This window comes from Dysidea avara, chromosome 1 (assembly GCF_963678975.1).
Source record: "Dysidea avara chromosome 1, odDysAvar1.4, whole genome shotgun sequence".
NCBI classification, from domain to species: domain Eukaryota; kingdom Metazoa; phylum Porifera; class Demospongiae; order Dictyoceratida; family Dysideidae; genus Dysidea; species Dysidea avara.
This window is the reverse complement of record NC_089272.1, coordinates 44,987,419-45,005,434: the sequence shown is the minus strand read 5'-3', so window position 1 is coordinate 45,005,434 and position 18,016 is coordinate 44,987,419. Positions and strand designations below refer to the sequence as shown.

General features: G+C 36.9%; 1 long non-coding RNA gene across 1 annotated transcript; it reads right to left on the bottom strand.

Moving 5' to 3' along the window:
• Nucleotides 1–4,680: 4,680 nt before the first annotated feature.
• On the bottom strand, nucleotides 4,681–5,778 carry LOC136265653 (uncharacterized). The gene is made up of 2 exons (XR_010705663.1): nucleotides 5,655–5,778; nucleotides 4,681–4,854 (listed from the first exon to the last, which is right to left on the bottom strand). It is a non-coding gene; the product is annotated as an uncharacterized lncRNA (long non-coding RNA).
• Nucleotides 5,779–18,016: the final 12,238 nt, after the last annotated feature.

The following is an 18,016-nucleotide window of genomic DNA, read 5'->3' as shown; positions in this document are numbered from 1 at the left end:
ATCAAGATACATACTTTAATAAAGCAGTCACTCTCATGCAACAGTCAACAAGATTTCACATTCAACATCAGAGTTCAATTTTGCAACTTTTCTGGAGTATACTTCCAGATCCTCCCCGTAGGTTGCCATGTTTCACTCCCTCTAAATAAACATTAACTAATTATAGTCCTATGTACCGTGTATAGCAGTATATATGCATGCAGGAATTTTGAAAGGGGATTTTCACTGCAGCTACATGTACAATGAAAGTGACTGCTTTATTAGCGGTTAATAATACTTTATATTACATGATTACTTTATTAGAGTATCTCTCCCAAATTTGAATGACACAAGATTGAATCTGAGAGCATTTTCAGTGACATGTGTATATATTTGAATCATTAAGTATATTGCCACAAGTATAGTTATTAGTGAAGGCCTTTTAAATAGACCTTTGTGCTACACTGTATGTATAGACACATCTTCAAGTATGGATAAATTTCATAGCAGAACCAACTATTATGTATGTTATATTAGAGTAGTTAGGTAACTGCTGATCTTGTGCACCTCTAATGTTGATCCCAGTGATCCAGGTCCTTGTTGTATAACCGTTAGCACAAATCCAGTGATAATGTCATGATTAGATGGTGGATTTAATCAGTATTATACTATTAGTGATCATTATAACAATGCTAAGACAAAATTTCTTTATAATCTTCAGCATATTGATCTAGTAAAGTCTAAAAGTGAGGGGGGCTTCAGCCCCCATAGCCCCTCCCCTAGATCCGACCCTGCTTCAAGTATTTGTAAATCTAAAGTTTCACTGTGTTTGTCTGTTTTTTTTAGAGTATTCCAATCTGCACCATACAAAATGTTCAGAGTTTCAGCTTGTCTGATACCCAATGCACAAAAATTACATGTATTAGCTACAGTATGCCAGCATTACACTCAATGCTTTTGCCTACCTACCTGTATTGTTCAGGTATAAATCTCCCAAACAACATTGACTCATATCTCAAGAGTTCTCAGGACAAAACTTCACCACGAAATTCTATTGGTTATGTAGATAGTTAAAGTGATACAATAGAATGTGTTTAAGGTCAATACTCATTCTATTAGTTGTAAAATTACAACAGTAAAAATTACAGAAATTGGAAAACTAAAATAAAGCCAACCAAGAAAAGAAACCCTTCAGCTAGCTGCTCTACACATAAAGGCCTCAATAACTTAAAAACTATTAAGACTATGTGTTTACAGGGTGTATAATTAGTGTCCATGCAAGTGTAGCAAAATCATAGAGGGAATCGACAAAAAAATTGCAACATTGTGGCAAGAGCTGCATAGTTAAAGTGTTAAATGAATAGGAATTTGAAACTACAAAACTGTCACATGTAACTATGTTACCAAATTTTATGCATTTGCAGCTAAACAGAGACTACTGTGTGTAATCAAACACACTGTATGTCTTAGTACATGTACAGTACGTAATTGCATGGTCCATAGTCATATTTGAAGTAGGCACAAGTATCATGTTCATAACAATGGTATATTGTGCTATTGAATAGTAATTGTATACAATACAATGCTCCAATACAGCTAACAAAATGAATTTTAGGTTTTAATTAAAAATGTAGCAATCGAAATACACCTGTACAGTTGCATAATGTACATATAATAGATATTTCCAACAATCATAATAAGATGTGAATTTGTGTGCACTTAGTCGCTATCTTCTGCTTTGTTGGGGTGGTCCATAGCAGCATGACTGTTCTATTAGAGTTTCTGACTGCTCTGTTAGGTTTCTCACTCTAAACATATGCCAGTATAAATTCTGAATACCTAAGTATGTTGACATTAGTGTATTACTAATACAAAAGGGAACCTTGGCCTAGTCCCATTCTTTTCCCTCTCTCAGTCTCAGACTCCAGAAAGACATGCAAACAGACAAGCAGTGGCGGATAGAGGGGGGGAGGGGTGAAGGGGAGCTCTTGACTCCTCTCTAAAAAGTTTTAGTATTCCGAAGATTGAGATACTCTAATAGTAGGCATTCCAGCCCGATATTTAAATTTTGGAAAAATGGGCTTTTTATATGCTCAATAGATAGAGTATTGATTGCCGATCTCAGAAATATATAGTTTGTTGGGTTGGAATTAGCTACTTTGGCATGCACAGTGCTTAAAAACTGAAAAAAGGTGCATTTTTTCTCCAGGACTTCCCATACATTTTAAAGGGAAAAATGGCACAATTGAATCAGGAAGCCACCTAGCAATCTGGACTATCTTGAAACTGCAGTTGCTTCTAGCTGCAAGTTTGTACATGTAATGAGAGTAACTTCAGGTCTTATCGGATCTCAGCAATCTTTGTATGCTTTGTGGTGAGCAAATATGTTTCACCTACTGCACACTTCTCAATACAATGGCGTATACCCATAGGCAAGTGGCTATCTCAAGTAAGTAAAAACATCAAGTTAACAACATATAAAGGTAAACAACTAAAGTGGAGGTGCCACAATGATGCAACAATACCTAAGGTGGAGTTGTGGTTTCGAATATGGCATTGTTATGCCGACTTTGAAGTGGTTTAAACTTTTGAGCTGATGACACAGTCATCAGAAAATTGCTCTGGAGCTGAAAATCGCTAACCTGAGCAAAGTAACTACGTACTTTAAAGTAAGCACCAATGACTACCTTCTACCCAACAGTACATTTTTTAAAGTTTTAAAGTATTCTTCATACATTGCATGGCTTGAAAAGATTACAAAACAACACAAAACTTACTTATAGAGTAAAGTATCAATTATCGGACAATATGATGTTCGGACAGCTGCCATTCACTTCCTGGGAATCCAGCAGCTTTGGTTATTGTACCAAAAGGTAGGCTACAATAAGCAATAATTATCCTCCAATAATCAGCTTTGCATGATTAAAAGTTTAAGAGTTACAGCCAATAGTATGCTTAGTCCGATAAAATCTATGCTCGGATAAAACTATCAGTTGTCGGACTTTGATTTTTACTACCAGTAAACAATGTCCAATTTATTTCAAATTTGTATGCAATATACCTGTACTCATTAGCTATTAATGACCAAAAAATGGTTTCGTTATCTTTAGCATAGAGGGAGTACGAGCCCCCCAATTTTTATCGGTATTGTCGGACGCCCTCCGCTTTAATTTAGCCATGCCCACCAACAGAGTTCATGCTTTTTGCAACAAATGCACCAGTGCTAAACCACAGAAGAAGGTAAATAAATATCTTTCAAGAGTAGAGGTGTGTTTTAAAGTTGATATTCAGGATATTTCTATTGGAAAGCAGTATTTTTGGCTCCTAAATTAAGGAGATGCACGCTAGGTGGAAAAATGAAATTACGAGGCACAACTTTCTGACCAACCACATTTGTTAGTCTTGGTGCCTCAGTCGCGAATACCACCTAGAAATGAAAAGATATTCCATTTCTACCTTTTATGGATGCACAAAGCAACATTTTCGTCCTTTTTGTTTCACCCATATAAGATAGAGAAAGAAAAGCCTTTCAATTTTCGTGACAGTATTTGTGATAGGACACCAAGACTAGCATATGTAGGTGGTCAGAAGGTGGTTTTGCATAACTTCATTTTTCCACCTTGCGCGCATCTCCTTCATTTAGGAGTCAAAAATACTGCGTTCCAATGGAAATATCCTGAATATCAACTTTAAAGCACACCTCTACTCTTGAGAGATATTTATTTACCTTTTTCTGTGGTTTAGCAATGGTGCATTTGTTACAAAATCATACAAACTCTGTTGGTGGGCATGATTAAATTAAAGCGGAGGGAGTCCGACAATACCGCTAAAAATTGGGGGGCTCGTACTCCCTCTATGCTAAAGATAACGAAACCATTTTTTGGCCATTAATAGCTAATGAGTACAGGTATATTGCATACAAATTTGAAATAAATTGGACATTGTTTACTGATAGTAAAAATCAAAGTCCGACAACTGATAGTTTTATCCGAGCATAGATTTTATCGGACTAAGCATACTATTGGCTGTAACTCTTAAGCTTTTAATCACACAAAGCTGATTGTTGGAGGATAATTATTGCTTATTGTAGCCTACCTTTTGGTACAATAACCTAAGCTGCAGGATTTCCAGGAAGTGGGTGGCAGCTGTCCGAACATCATATTGTCCGATAATTGATACTTTACTCTATGTAACGCGCACGATAAAACTAAGATTCATATCAAACAATTAAGCGACTTTTTAAAAAAAATTTTCGTTTACAAGATACACGCTTCTACACTGCAAGCAGGTTTTCAAGGCTCTGTCATGGAGCGTCAGATAACTTTTAAACCTTTCCCCCGTTCTAGCAGGAATGGCCAAGATGACATCTACTTTCACGTAAAACGCAACAGCTTAATACGGCCTTTTTCATGGTACAAAGTAGGGGGGTTAACATTACACATAAAACCATTGGCAATGAAAATATTGGCTCACCCCAACAATCCAGGCGCGAACTTTTTAACTAATCCCCGTCATACAAGGCTAGATCACTCCTTGCTTGAATACTTCAGCTAGTTATACCGTTCGTGACGAACGTTATACATGATACAAATAATTTTATAAAAATCACCATCTCAATCCAATAGTCACATACCCCGGCTGAGCACTAATTACTAGTGAAGCGCGCGCTATATTGCGTGGGCGAGTTGCAATGGAAAAGCATTCCTTTCGTGAATGTTTAATTCATCAACTTTTCAATGGTCAATAGCCATTGTACATGTAATCAAATAAATATTAATTTTTTAAAAAAATTGTCAATATAAAACTTTCAAGTTAGCTGTTTGCAGATCTCCAGAATGTAAACCTTAGCTGTTTGCAGATCTCCAGAATGTAAACCTGTGGAAAAAACGGTCACATTTTAATTGGTGAATTTTTAAAAATCTTTATCACGCACACACACGCACACACACACACACACGCACGCGCACACACACACACACACGCACGCGCACACACACACACACACACCCACCCACACACTACACTACACTACACTACACTACACTACACTACACTACACTACACTACACTACACATTCACATAAAAATAAAATACTACAAGGTATTGTAAGGGTTGTTTACATTAGTTAATTTTGTGGTCCACCACATATAGCAACAAGGGAAATGTGTATCTGTGATCAAGAATTTAATTTATATTCTAATATCATTATTAGATGGTCAGACTACCTTTGTCAACTAGTGACTTTTGGTAAAAAGCGAGGGGTAGCCAATGCCTTGGGACTCTTGTACACTATGTGAGAAATCCAATCAGAAATACACAAATATTTTAGAAACCAAATCCTAAATCCAAAATCACGTAAAAATAATGGAGAAAGTGAGTTTAACAAAGTAGACAATGATCGATCACGAATACCTAAAACAAGATGTAGATCAACAACTGTACAGGTAGTTACTAGTTAGCAATCTCACTAAATGCTTTTAGAATACATAAAGATTGGGACTCTCGTACACACCATTTGGGTGCTTTGCGTGGGCGTTGGCAACCCCTCCGGTACACCATTTCGGTGTTTTGCATGGGCGTTGACTACCCCTCGAAAAAACAAAAACAAAAAGACTATACAGAAGATGAGCCCTGCACAGCTACGTGGGTTTCTTAGTACAAAGCATACACTCACCTTATTTGCACAGTGCCCAATCGTCATCATGGACGCTTCCACCTCCCACCGTGCACTAAAGTAATAGAAACATCATTAAAATAATAATATAAGCATTAATATTATTATAGCATAACACAGCAGCTCATTATTACAGCATGATAAACAAACCAAAGTATTTATACAGAAAACTACGTCCTAAACATTTAATCGTCTTTGAGCAAGGCCATTTTAACGAAGGTGCAAATTTGTGCGTGGGCGGGTGATTCATTACATTCTGTTCGCTGTTTATAACTATCACTGGCAAACTAATGTATATACAATATCAAAGAACGTATATATTTAAACAGTTGCATGATACTTATAGACTGTTTTTTCACTGTCGGCCACTTCTTGTGCGTGGGCGACTTACCACCCCTCCCTCCGCACCCTCCCACCCACTCACCCCCTATATGATATACGTGCTATACAGGTGAGCATATAAAAGTTGCTAAAATTAACAGGTTTCTGTAGAATCAGTTTTTTAAAAATAATTCTAATTGAACAAACAGTACATTTTATACTATAGCTAAATGACATTAAAATATATTGAATTGTTCTGATATGTTTCATGATGATCGGCGTGTGGACAAACCCCACAGCGATTTTCATCCTCATTGGAGCTCGGACGACGGAGCAATACCAAGTTAAACACGAGTTGTCATTTTGTGCCAGACAGCCAGAGTTCTATTAGGGAATATACGGAGAATTTTTTTATTAAAAAATCTCGGATACTGGAATCATAGGCGGCGGAAAGGGGGGGGGGGGGGGGGGGGGGCTTAGCCCCCCCTCAGAATGATATCACACCGAAATTATCTTTCTTGGAGTGGGGCTGAAAACGGTGATAAAGATCGAGATACTCTAATAGAGCAGTCACTCTAATAAAGTAGTCAGTGTGTAGCGAGCTATGAAAGGATTTTTATGTAGTTTATCAGCTAGAAATGGTAGTTGGTGAGGTGGAAAGCTCTTGTCAGTTGGTTGCGATCTTTTTTTTATTTTTTTATTTTTTTAATTTATTTATTTATTTATTTTTTGGTCTCACCTTACCAAACTATAGAAATAAGTCTGGGTCAGCCCAGCCCCCCCTCATATTAACTACTTCCTCCGCCACTGACTGGAATGCCTACTAATAGAGCAGTCATGCACTCTAATAAAGCAGTCACAGTATTAGAGCAGTGTGTAGCGAACTATGTAAGGATTTTTATGCATTTTATCAGTGATAAATGCATAGTTGGTGAGGTGGGCAGCTATTGTCAACAGGCTGTGCCCTTTTCTTTTTGGTCTCACTATGCCAAACCAGACAATGTAGTGCAAATTCATTTTGACCCCCTCCCTTCCATAAGTCTGGATCCGGCACTGCAAACATGGTAGAAAACATGCACTATTGAAGTGAATGCTGCCTTATACTGCAAGCTACAAACTGGAGGTATTCTATTGCATGTACACTGCAGCTTAGTCATTTATCTAATTACAAGTATATACCAGTTGTGTTTTGTTTAACTCTCATAAAATCATTGTTGAGTATAAGAGCAGTATTATTTGTGAGCAGTCACTGCATAGCCACCCTCTGCCATATCCAATCTTAACACCACAATTCAAGTGTTCCAAAATTATTCTCTGCATGAGGATTGATGCAAGAGAGAAATATCTTTCGTAAAGTTGTGACACTGATTTTAAAAACGTCATAATAATACCACATGCACTGGTTACCAAGAATACATTCAACTTCAATATCAAATGGTTAGATATTTAAAATCCCAAGTTTAATCACTTGCTTTATAATTGAAAACACACAATACCATCAAAATTTATTCCCTGAACCATATAAGATTAATACATGCTTCAGCTAAATAACTTTAACAACCATCCAGCTGCAGTTTACATGGCCTCAGATTCAATTGTGAATTACAAGTGTCTCTCAGGAGACATTAAGTTATATATGTGACCGAGGCTGACAAAATGGGGCTTATAGCCAGAAAATACATGTGTTTTCCTAATAATGTGTATCTCCATTTCTGTGTAAGCTATAACAATTCTGTAAGTTTCAGTAATATCTCCATAAATTTCTACATAAGCGATAAAATATTTAAATAGTTATTGTGTCCACATAAAAAGTTATAAAATTTCAAACTTTGAAATTATGGTGGGCTATAAGTCCCATTTTGTTAGACCAGGTCACATATATAGACCTTCAAATGTATGTATACTGCTTCATGCATCAAGCTACATATATATCTAACTGGCTTCAATAAATCACAATAATTAACTTAGTTACACTTTAACATAGCCTTTTCTAACTATTTAGATAGTTTGTTATCTTCAGCATAAATTAAACACTGCATGTTTAATAGGTTAATAGGAACCTATAGATAACGGGTAGTAAAGAAAAGGAGCCGGGATAGTGATTAGAATAGTTGATTAGAATGTACTAATGCCATACATGGAAAAGTTCTGGAAAGAACCCCAAAAACGGTAAGGAATTAATAATGAGATACACTAATTAGCAATCAATTACCATATTATTACAACCACTAAAAAGTGTTGTTATGTGACTGCTCTATTAATTTTTTGCTTCTCCACTATACCTGCTGCTTTAAGACAGGCTGCCTTACTTCCAGGAATAATGTTGGGAATAATGGGTGAAAATAAAAAGAATTACTAGAAAGAACAGTTCAAAATTGTGAAGGTATGAATCAACAGATCCTTAATGCCTAAGTCATATACCACAATATTATTGTATGTGCAGAACGTACCGTACATACATGTACATGAAGTAAAACGCAATTTAACACAAAATTCATGCATTAGTTTTAGACTGAATGTGCAAATAAGTTAATGTTAGTACTACTACTGCTGCTCATGGTGATGTATTTTCCACTTCTGCAAGTGTGGAAGTGTACTGATTGCTAAATGTAACAGGCTCAGAAATAGTCTGCATGGCAAAATCTCCATCTTTCAATTCTGAGCTTAGGACCTGACCATTCTGTCCTTCCAGATCAACAGATATGTTAACAATAGTGACTGGTTCCTTAGGAGATGGTGAACCTCTTTTAGACCTTTAAAAGACATATAAACACAGTATGGCACCATACATTACACCAATGTTTGTTTGGAGAGCATGAATGCAAACTGTATAGTTTCTACATGCTACATTGTAATACTGTATACTCCAATACTTGACAAGATCAGGCTTCCACGCATAATATAGTGTATTTCCTAGGTTAAATGCCTCACCTTCAAAAGTAGCTACATTTGGGTAGTGCCACAATCAATTTTGAAGACAACGCATTTTTGAGCATTGAGTATAGCAATTAAGTATGCTGCATTGATCTTTAGAAATGAGGTAATAAATGTCACAGCATTTAGCCAAGTAAATAAAGTATAATATATATATATGTGTGTGTGGCCCCCGTGCTCATGCGTATATAACTTGTGCCCATGGTATAGCTAATATGTTCTACTTTAGCATGCAGACTCACCTAATTGGCAAAATCTTTAGTTGCTATACCCTTCTCTTATATAGGGAACCGAGTAAGCTGTGATTGTGGGATTGAATTTTGCCAAACAATCTGTGATTGTGGGATTCAATTTTAATATATCAAACAGTAGTTTGATTTTACTTTTGCTAATATAGAAATTTTAAGAGACTAGTGTTAATTATTTACTTTAATTACTACATTTACAAAAGTAAAAAAAAAAAAACACTACTGTTGATGTATTAAAATTGAATCCCACAATCACAGCTTGCTTGATTTCCTATATAAGAGAAGAGAGATAACAATATAACATCAAAGAAATCTAATGATTTCTGGCTATAGTGTGCAATCCTATTAGGTGTGTAATGTCTCGAGTTAACAAGATATATACACTGCCTTAACGAAATGTACGCACTGGTGCTAGTGCATATGTCTCATTAAGGCAGTGTGTAACAAGATATGTACCACTCTGCGTGGGCAGTTCAAAGACGCTGCCAGTGCCATAATTTGTATATAGCACTGCTGCAGACCACAGGGAGTGCATTATAAGTTATAACACACTGGTTGCGGTTTTGCAGACCGCAACAAGACCGCCGTCACGAGACTTACGCCGGATTTAAATATTTAGAGTGTTGTAGCTGGACAATGCTGGTAGCTATGCATACCAAATTTTCACACGTTTTATAACAATTTCTTACCTTCCAGATCATCCACAGAAGTAGTCAACAGCTACGTTTACTGCCATTTTAGATAGTTTTTAAACTGAGGTTGACTGTATCAGGTGAGCTCCAAAAGGAGTGGGAGGCAGGGGGCCTGGAAGGGTGGGAAAGACGGTGTTTAATAATTGAAAAGGAACATGTTGGGATGAATTAGGCAAGTTATGGGCCATTCAGGGCTCAAAACTGGCTAAAATGAAAGGAAATTTACAGCACATGCAGGTCATTGTCCAATACCACGGAGCTGTACAGCCACACACAGTCATTTCCTGGTTGGCCACAGTGCCATCAATACCCCAGACCACTCGTACAGCTCGCCACTGTGCTTGAAAAAAGTAGACCACTTTACTCTTGTAAACTGTGACAGTGAAATTTGATAGTGCATCCATCAAGCTTTGTGTTTGCGTGAAAATCAAACTTCCTGTCTTTAGTGATAAGACTGGTTTTCACAGATCCAGTCACGTATACTGTTTGTCATTTCACATACCTTTGGCGATAGCAGCATAACACTACTGTGGTTATCACCACTGTAACAAACACAGTTGCTGCTACACTTCCTCCAATCAATGCTGCAGTAGGTGTTCCAAGAGCATCATCACCATCTTCATCATCAAGAATTGAAACTATAGAAATGCAACTTTTTGCATGTATGACATGCAAAAAGTGTACAGCACACATACAGTAAGAGCTTTTTGCACAGTAGCAATTGGAACAGTGCTTCCAACCACAGTAAATGCACAAAAAAGCAAGTAGAAGACATCTAGTTAATTTAAAAACAGTAGTAGTCTTAAGGCTTGTTTGCTAGCGTTCAATACAGTACTGATTTGTTCAGGAGTGCAGCCTATCATATACTTTTGCAATAAGTTGCTACACCTATAACTGAACAACATACATTGCAAATTACCTGAAATAGAATTAGAACTGATAGCATCGGATCCATTGCCAGTAGTTGCCCCAACTATTATTGAAAAGCTACCACTTTTCAGATTTATCAACACTACAAAACTGTTATTTGTTGTCAATGTGAAATGATTTGATTGTCTTCTTTGTTGTCTTGTAGTTGATGACACAGTCAATGACACTATATACTTTGGAAATCCTTGAGCTTCAAAAAGTGTCAGTGGAGTCCAGGTGATGTTGACTGAAGTAGTGTTTAACTGTGTAACTTGAATATTCTCTGGTGGCTTAGCTGGAGTGAGTTCTTCACTGAAGAATATTCTGTTATTACCCAATACTCCCCTACCAGCACTGTTATATGCCACTACTCTCACTTGATAAGGAGTGCCTGGTGCTGTGTAGTGTATATGAACTAAACACAGATACACTTTATAAAAGTGTCCTCACTTAAATTATATATGGTAGAGTTCCTGACATTGCTACTTAGTACTCCACTTTGTACAGTAGTGGTTGATTCATATACAGAATATAGTACTTGGTAGGATGTGATGAGACCATTGGGTTGTTCAGGTGGTGTCCATGTCACTTGCACTTCAGTGATAGTTGGTAAATTGTTTACATTAAACTGTATCACTCCTGGAGCTGTTATATGTAATAAGATGTAGTGAAGTTAGAAAGTATGTACAAATATTATAATAGATAATTCAACTCAATTAGTTGCATATTCCTTGGGCTTAATGCATACTGTATGTATACAAGTTTGGAACAAGATCAAGTTTTTAAAAAGGCATTCACCAAAATGAATATTGAAAGGATGTGTGAACTATCTGGCATAATTTTCAGTGTACACAATTACACACATTAACACCGTGTGTAGTATTATGTACTGTGCATATATCTGATTCACCAAGAATCCATAACAGACAACCAGCTTGCTGAAATTTGGTAGTTAGCAACATATTCAAGCTACGTACTGTATATACCATGAGACTACAGTAGAGCGAATTAACCTGCTTCATTTGTCCTTGTAAACAATGCACTACTAGAATAACTTGTACTCCCTCCATCATTAGTAGCAGTAATGGTCACCGTGACTAACTGATATGGAGCCAGTCCAGTAAGATTGTAAGATTGTGTCTATATAATGAAAATAGTATAATTGTATACTACAAATATTATATGAAGTTCACTTACTGTATCTCCATTAAATGGAATAATGAAGTCATTACTAGAGTTATCATCAGTATGATATGTGATAGTGTAACTGATCAATACTCCATTAGGTTGTATTGGTGCTCTCCAGATTACATGAACTGATTGGCTATCAATTGTAGTGACTGATAAAATCACTGGAGGATTGGGAGCTACAAATTAAAATAATTTATCATAGAAAATAATACTGTAAACGTTACAGTTTGATGCTGCTATTGTTCATCATAGCATATACGTACAGTACATGCAGTAAGGTTAAGCCCAACATATACGTAGCTACAGGAATATACAGCAGTTAACATTCATACAGTACCTCCATCAACTCTGAAAATCCAAGCCCCAGGATTGTCTACATTGCTGTTTTGATTGACATTGATAATATCAGGTGTTCGTGATCCAGGAATAATTACAAAATTACGACCATCACCAGCACTAATTCCTGCTAGAGCTTCAGTTCCACCAAGTCCATCAACCCCACCATCAAAATCACCAGTAGTCCATTGAATTACATCATATAGGAATATCACAAATGACTCAGATGGATTGTAGGCTAGCACACACTGGAAAGTGTTGGTCTGCAATGAAATAAATACGTGTGGTATTCTATAGTACGTAACTATGTAATATGAACATACTATAGTCAGCTCAGCACATCATTTGCACACATGAAGTACAATTGTGACCGAATTTTGGAAAATCATCATTATGGTCGTGCCTGAAACAATTAGAATTTTTGACACTAGCATGGTGCTGTTAATAGCAGAAAACACTTTTCTAACATTTCTAATTTTTTCTTGTAATTCAAGGTTTCTATGGTTTATTCTACCCTAAATGGGTAGGAATTTAACTTATAATGCTATGTTTCAGAATTAAATATTTAATGTGTCGAATGCACCCATAAGAGTAATTTTCTAAAATTCGGTCGCAATTATCATACAGTATGGTAGTACTGTATATTAGGGATCATGGAGATTTGGGGTTTCCTAGTCAAAAAATTCACCCAAAAACCAGCTTCACAACTCCATCCTAGCACCTTGGCAGTATTGGTTAGGTATAACATATAACCAAGCCCAAAAGTGCTTTCAGTATGATCCTAAAGGCTTCCAATAAATTGTTACGAAATTTAAAAAAATTATTCAATAGAATTTTATACTGACTAACTGCCTTCAGGCAAGCGAAACTCGATAACGACTAAGGCTATGGGCTTGATTTTTTTTTCTGTTCAACGTCGCTTCATCCCGAGACGTGCCTTTTGGCATACTGCAGTACGTACTATGCATGCATCATGGACTTACCTTTGTCCTCCTTTGTGTCCCATTTCTTTTCGCTGACAACCCAAGGTATCGATTCGCACTAGTGCGATGCGTGGCTTTCCTACTGTACGTCTGTAAACGGGAATTGTCCGTATTTACCGTGGTAACTGGACTGATTGCATAGACAATTCTAACACTGTTCTTCGCTTGTAACGCTGTGTAACGGGTTGAACATAGCTGAAAGCGAAGTGCAATGGCCGCTGCACTTTCGAGACAGTAATTGATAGTTGAGGGCACACGAATCATTGTATTTCGTGGTGTCCGGAATTGTTGCAGAGGCACTTCTTCTACTGTTTTTCGTCTGTAGCGCTGTGTAACAGGCTGAACATACAGTAGCTGAAAGCGAAGCGTAATGGCCACTGCACTTTCAAAGCAGTATTTGATAGCTGGGGCGCGCATTCAGACGAAAAACATTTATTTGGTGCCATCCTTTCTTTTGATGCGGTATGTGTGGGTTCACCAGTCATAATAATGTTACAAAAAAGTAAACAAACAAGTTTACGGAAAAATTTAAAATTCAAGTTCGATTAGGGATCATGGAAAAAAAGTAGGGAAACAAGGGAGGTTGCCTACACCTGCAGATATACTAGTGAACATTTAATCCCTAATTCAGTCTTGGTCTTGGGGTATATATAGACTGAATTAGGGATTAAATGTTCACTAGTATATCTGCAGGTGTAGGCGACCTCCCTTGTTTCCCTACTTTTTTTCTATGATCCCTGATCGAACTTAAAATTTTAATTTTTCCTTAAACTTGTGTATTATAAGTACATTTCACATTTTCCCAAATAAAAGTAAGAAAAGTACAAGCTAGCTAGTAAGGATAATTAGATGAAAAGTGCTTGACAAGAGAAATCATCACCTGAAGTGCCCTTCTAATTTAAAAACTATATTTGAAAAAGTGTGTTTATTATACAGGTGTTATACCAAACAGCTAAACTATACAAATGCTTAGCTACCTGAAATTCCAGTGAATCAACTGCAGCAGTCACCCTAATACACAACAGTCAAGCTAATAGTATTCTGATGAACTACTAAAATCACTCTCAGATTCAATCTCAGAGGGTCTAATTTTCAATTTTTTAATTTTTATATGGCACTGCTATAGACTGTATAAAGAGTGCATAATGTATATATAGTACACTCTGTGGTTTTGCATACCATGCTGAGTGCATTATAATGCACTGACCACAATTAATGCAATATACAGTATATTGCACTGATTGTGGTCTTGTGCAACACTGCACAAGTGTCAGTAGTTAACACCACTGCAACACCTCACATAGTTCACTTCAATTCTTTTACTGCCTACCATGCAAAAGAAGTCAATTGTGGGACCACAGATCAAACAGTGTTGCAAACTCTACAGCGTTTGACCTGGTTCACGTCTTTCTTCTTTAGTTATCTACTTTTGCCATTTTGTAGTACTGCACTTCTTATAATTATTTCTTACTTGTACACTAACTCAACACTACAACAGCTTTTATACCATACAATCTTTACAAAGAATGTTCTAGAATATAAAATTTGTCACTATTTACGTACTATCTGCTGAGTCACTGCTGACTTGTGCTAAGCATGATTGTTCATGTTGTGGTGACAGTTGGGCCTGATCATATTGTTTGGCATGATCTTTTGTACATTCGCATATTTGGTAAACCAGGCACGCACCCACAACTGGCCAAAGCTCTCAAAGCCAACATGTTCACCCTCACAGTTATCATTAAAATATAATTATATTATTTCTCTTACTCTCTTGACTGTCTGTCTTACATTGTTTCTACCAGGAATGGTAACCAAATTGACTACTTCATTTTCATTGATTTCTCCTTGATTTTCTTTGACGTCTCTTTGAGTCTTTTTGATTTCCTCTTGACTGTCAGGATTCTGTATTAAACTGTTCTCCAGGCACACCCCATCAATGGTATCTTGTGATTGTGTTTGTCATTAATAGCAGTTTCTAAACTCTGAGATAAACTATTTTCTGCAGAAGCTGAATCCAAAACTATTGAAGAACTGCATGGCACTATCCACACACTTTCTTTGAACTGACTGTGAATCATCTGACCTTAGTAAACTTTTGTCTGCAGTAAACTACTTGAAGATTCTTAGCCTTTTTTGGGAAGGCTTGGTCTGTTGCTCCTTTCTCTTCCTTCCATCTCCTATTGTCATCTTTGCAACAGGCACTCCTGCAGCAGTACAAACAAACAAATTTGATTCACTTGCTACTCCCTCTGTATTTGCTGTAACTTTCCCATCAAAAATCCAACCAAGTTTTGATTGGAATAAAAACAAACCATTACCTAGGTCCATCTTTCCAGGTTGTAGAAGATCAAAATAATGATAATTTCCAATCAGCTGCAGCATATTAATTGGGATGACTTCACGACTAGTTTGTCAGTGAGTGATTCATCCTTCAGGAATTTTGTCTCATCTGAGGACAATGGAACACTAGTCACCTTCCCGGTAATGTTAGAAACAACCATTACATCCATTGACATGACAGAGCCATCTTTCAAACATAGCTGTAATTTACTTGTCCTGAACTGAATTGATGTTGCTTTATTGACACCAAATGTGACAACTTAGGAGGGCTGGCTTCTAACTTCAATTCCTTTGCCAACTTATCAGTGATGTATGTTCTCTGGCTAACTGAATCAAGGATTAAGTGAACTGATGTAGGCCCTACTTACCATGCATGTCCTATACTTCTTTTGTAGCTGTCTGTATTAAAACATTAATTTTGGGTTTTTGCCTCATTATCGATACTAGAAAATCCAGATGAAGAATTGCTATTAGTGAATCGAGTAGGACATAGGTTTCTGTGGTGTTGGTTCCTTTCACCACAATGAGCACAGACTTTATTTCTTTTACAATTTCTAGACATGTGACCTTTCTTCAAGCAAATGTAACATAGCCCTTTTAGCTTTTCTTGTCTTTCTTGTAGTGTAGGGTGATTGGAACACTCATCTGGCCAATGTGATTGATTACAGAGTACACACTTTGATTGAGTAGGTTTTGGAGCACTCTTATACCAGTCATTTCCTGCTATTAGTCCACTGGCTGTTGGCTTAAAGTACTAGAAGAAAAGATTCTTTTGGGGTTTCCATTTTGATTGGGTTGAGGGTTGTACTCTTCTTGTGAACTTGTTTGTGAAAACTCTGCACTAGCCATCTCCATTGCCACAATATGCTTTCCAAGTAGTTGACGCAACTTATTTACTGTCCATTCTTCTCCATCTTCTTGTAACATGTATAATTGATATAGCACCTTCTGTGGGAACTTTTCACTAATCAAAGCTATGAAGTATTGATGACTTGTACCTTCTCTGATTGCTTCTAAGCTTCTCGGGTTTCTCTCTATAGTATTATAACATTGTCGCAAACTACTCACTTGGTTAGAGGCAGGAGGTAAATGGGATAGGTTGTGGTAATAGGCATCAATAACTAGCTGCTTGTTTCCAAATCTCTTTTTCAAAATGTACAACGACTGGGTAATTGCCATTTGACAATTGCTATCCTGCAATAGCTTGTAAAGTATCTCCAGTAAGCTTTGATTTCAAACATGTAAATTTATCAAAATTTGCATACTTTTCTACTCTGTGGACTGAGGCTTCAAACATGTCCCAAAATTCTTTCCACTTAAGGACATCTCTTTCAAATGGCTGTATTTCTAGTTGTGGTGGCTTATCTGTTACTACTGATAATGGTGACCAAATGTCACGCAGTTCCCCAGATTGATGTGAGTGGCTAGACTGCAATGATGACATTAATTTTGTTCTTGTACCTCTAGTAAGTCTTCTTTCTAGACTTTGAGTCTTACTAGTTTCAAATTGTTTTCACTTTCTTTTAATTTCCTCCTTGAGTGTCTTCAGTTGTGACACTTTGTTAATAACATTATCCATTAACTCACTATCCTCATCTAAGGCAATTTGGAACTCACTGGCAGCTTCAGAATCATCAAATTCATCCATTAATTTGTCATCAGCAGTCTCAAGTCTAGACAGTTTTGTTTCCAAATTAATTTAGTATTGCTTTTCCAACCATTAAGAAAAACTTCAGAATTTGCTACTCACTGCTGCTGTCCCATTCTTGCTGCAGTAGCTCATTAGCTTCTTGTTCTTCTCTGGACAAAGAATTTTTTGCTCTAGCTCTGTTGCTTTTCGGTGTACTCAGTGCTGCCATCAGAGTTGTTTTATCTGGACTAATGTAACTTATACAAGAACAACGGTCTGACAATACAGACAACTTGGCTTTTCAGGTACCGTTATCAATATTCCATGGTATCACAGATTCTGCATTTGGGGTTCAAAAGAACTTTGAGCGAGTCTTTCCAAAGTAACTCCTTCCTGGGTTTCAGTACCAAATGTCACGATCTCGACAGCGTTTGACCTGGTTCACATCTTTCTTCTTTAGTTATCTACTCTTGCCAGATTACATTTCGTAGTACTGCACTTCTTATTCCTTACTTGTACACTAGCTAACTCAACACTACAACAGCTCAGCTATTTATACCATACATTGTTTATAAGGAATGTTCTAGAATATCCTATATAAGAGTAAAAATTGTGGGTAGGTATAGACGGTGCACCCAAGATCAAAGGACCCGGGAACCCAAGGACCCACGGAGACCCAACTTTTCATGGAATTTTACATATTTTGCAATGTTTATACACATTCTGTACTTTTACTAGTCACCTCTGCTTGTCACAGTGGCTAATCTCACATGGC